Source organism: Maniola hyperantus, chromosome 11 (assembly GCF_902806685.2).
Source record: "Maniola hyperantus chromosome 11, iAphHyp1.2, whole genome shotgun sequence".
NCBI lineage: Eukaryota > Metazoa > Arthropoda > Insecta > Lepidoptera > Nymphalidae > Maniola > Maniola hyperantus.
In genome coordinates this window covers 14,047,293-14,050,485 of record NC_048546.1, presented here as the reverse complement: position 1 = coordinate 14,050,485, position 3,193 = coordinate 14,047,293, and the positions used below count along the sequence as shown (strand labels likewise).

The 3,193-nt window shown below is 36.2% G+C and overlaps 2 non-coding genes across 2 annotated transcripts; one reads left to right on the top strand and one right to left on the bottom strand.

Moving 5' to 3' along the window:
- Nucleotides 1-293: 293 nt before the first annotated feature.
- On the bottom strand, nt 294-412 carry LOC117986749 (5S ribosomal RNA). Its single transcript, XR_004674203.1, has one exon. It is a non-coding gene; the product is annotated as a 5S ribosomal RNA (ribosomal RNA).
- Nucleotides 413-2,318: 1,906 nt separating this feature from the next.
- LOC117986748 (U6 spliceosomal RNA) lies at nt 2,319-2,425 on the top strand. The gene has a single exon (XR_004674202.1). It is a non-coding gene; the product is annotated as a U6 spliceosomal RNA (small nuclear RNA).
- The last annotated feature ends 768 nt before the right edge of the window (nt 2,426-3,193 follow it).

The window sequence follows — 3,193 nt, the reverse complement described above, 5'->3', positions numbered from 1 at the left end:
TCCGAGGAAGACAAAAACCTACGGCTAAAGGCAGTATTTAATTTACTATAATAATTATAAATGTTGCTAGTTGGGGCCTACGACGGCGACGGATGCATTCTTGCTTGTAATTCATACACGAGTGCTGTTTCAGAGCAGTCGCGAGAACAAACAATTGACGTACTGTTAGCACCCTACAGTAAAATAAAATAATATTTATCTTGATAAGTAGTATAAAATAGCTGTACTCCATAGTTGTTTTTTTTAATAAAAATAATAAAAAATAATAAACAACCTACTAAAAAAGTGCAAAAGGCCAACATCACGCGGTGTTCCCAGGCGGTCACCCATCCAAGTACTGACCGCGCCCGATGTTGCTTAACTTCGGTGATCGGACGAGAACCGGTGTATTCAACATGGTATGGACGTTGGCGAAAGAAATGTTAAATTTTCTAGTCTATATCATATTATTATATGAGTGACAGAGACAGACAGAATGGCTTTACAAAGCCAAAATGTCAATGTACATTATTTTCTTGGAAAGAAAGATTGTTCTTGCGGCGGTACCTACCGTTTTTTTATGTTTTTTTTACCGCTGGGAAATACCTCCCCCCTGCCAGTTCATTAGCATAGCCAACGATATCCCCCAAAAGAGATATTTTAGCCATGTGCTATTCCCCTCGGACGCATCCAAAAGGGACCAGTGGCCCTACCGCGGTTGTTTGACAGCTACAATGTCACGATCGCAATCATTTCTGATTGGTTAATGCTCGCTCACTATTGGCCACAGTGCATTGTTGCAACAAGAACCGCACAAATTCAGCCAATCAGAACAATTGAGATTGTAATAATGATTGATGCAGGTTTTAGACAATCGCCCTGCTGCAGCACCTAGCCACACTAGGACTGGCTGGCACCCCGCTAGAGAACCTCCTACCGTAATATTATTATTCGTAACGTACCTACTGTTATAGTTAGGTACTTACCTTTTTAGCAAAAAAATCGGAGTCATTTTAGTTGTTCTTGAACTATATAATTCGGACGTAGATAAATAATAATATTATGTAGGTATATTCGATTATTCTAAGGTTCCTCCTTTCCAGAACATGATTCGCCCTTCGTACCTAACTACCTACTTACTAATTATGATATCAAGTTCGGCACGTGACCTAATATCCCTAATATAAACATTATTACAATGTTTGTTTGTTTTTTTTCAATAATCGCATCAACCCCCGGGCACTGTCCGGTGCAGATACTGTTGTTATTATTTCTAGATATTATGGTAGGTATTTTAAATGTGAAAACCATTGGCTAAGTGCCTACTATATGTAACTATTTTGTACTTAGGTACATAGGGTACCTACCTAGTAAATTAAAATAAAATAGAAAATTATTTTTTGGTAGGTAACTACCTACCTAGGTATCTACTTAAGTGAATGATTTATTTTATTTGAAACTATATGCATAAGGGATCCTATTTACATTAGATTTCATTAAGGTAGGTAATTAAGTAGTATTTAAATTTTATTCACTTACACATAACACAAACTACATTTTATTTTACAGTTGTTTTTCCAAAGTAATTATTTCACATGGAAAAATCTTGCCACAGCCATCTGTTTGAAAGAGCTGTAACTATTTTGTTTGCTCAGACCCTTACCTGTGCTAGTTTTCACAATGCCAAACGATGTCATCCGACAAATGTCATGCGCTTGAAGTAGTGCTGAGAAACTGTACTAGGTGGCGCTATAATTAATATGCACTTTAATTTAATTTAGTAAGTATAGAATAATTCAAATCAAAATAATTATAGTAATAGTTTATTATTATCAACTAGATAATAACCAGAAACTTCATGGACTTTAGGTTTTAAAAAAATCTCTTTAGAACTACGCTACGGGGTGCAAGCTCTCATTATATTTTTCGTCAAAATTAGTTAAATGGATGAGCTGAAAAAGATAACAGACAGATAGACACTCTTTCAAATTATCACAATAATTAGTATGAGTAGTTTTATTTTTTAGCTTTTAAAATACAAATTTGTAAACACTACTGTAAAGTATTTTAGTTTCCGTATCTGAATATAGATGGCACTGACTGTGTTAACACTAATGTAAATATTACCAATCGAGTAAAATTACTGTTTTATGGTATTTAATTAAGAAAATTAATTTTATATGTTGTATTTATACATAAAAAGCGTACAAAAAATTAAAAAGTAATAATAAGTATAAATGATTTAATATTTTATGAAAAAAATTGGCTCACTACTAAGTCACGGTATAGAAGTTTTTTCTATATTAGGGTATATAACAAGCCAAACCAGTAAGAACATTGTACTCGCTTCGGCAGTACATATACTAAAATTGGAACGATACAGAGAAGATTAGCATGGCCCCTGCGCAAGGATGACACGCAAAATCGTGAAGCGTTCCACATTTTTTGCGCATTTTTTAAACCTCACGATTTCCACTAGGTAGGTACCTATTTTTCTTTATAACTGGCTGATCCGCCCGGCTTCGTTCGGATGAAATTTAATATTAGTACGCCACAATATCGGGATATGAGGCGGGGGCACGCCCCGTACACCCGCACGTCACCCGCGCTATCTCGCACCGATTGCCATCTCGACCTGTCACGTAATATACATACATTCATTACTTTTGCATAAAGTACGTAGGTAGGTATCTGTTAGAGTTTCGATTCAATCCGCACTTGGTCAGCGTGGTAGACTATAATGGCCAAACCCTTCAGTAGAGGCGGCGATGGGTTGATGATGAATGATGATGTTCGAATAAGCATAATATTATTACGATTGTACTTACCTACCTATTGTCACAAATGTAAAACATTTGAGAGTGAGCTTGTATTTTCTGAAGACATTTCATTCGTTTAGAAATTCCGAGTGCAACTTGTAGGAAGATCTCAAATCTCATCAACGAGAGAGCTTTCTTATGATTTTATGAGTGGGTTCGTACTTCGTAGGTGCCTACGAGACGCGCTCGAATAAAAAATGTGAAGAAAAAATGTTTCCAAAATCTATGTTAAGCCCTATATATCCCGCAAATTGCTATTGCGCTGGAACCATGTCTCATTAACATCGAAATGACGTCATTTTGACGTCAGCCGAAATAAAAATATACCATCAGTCCGAAACTTCAGTGTAGTGCTGACGTCAATAAAATGGCGGCCACGCGCATTAGCAATTTGC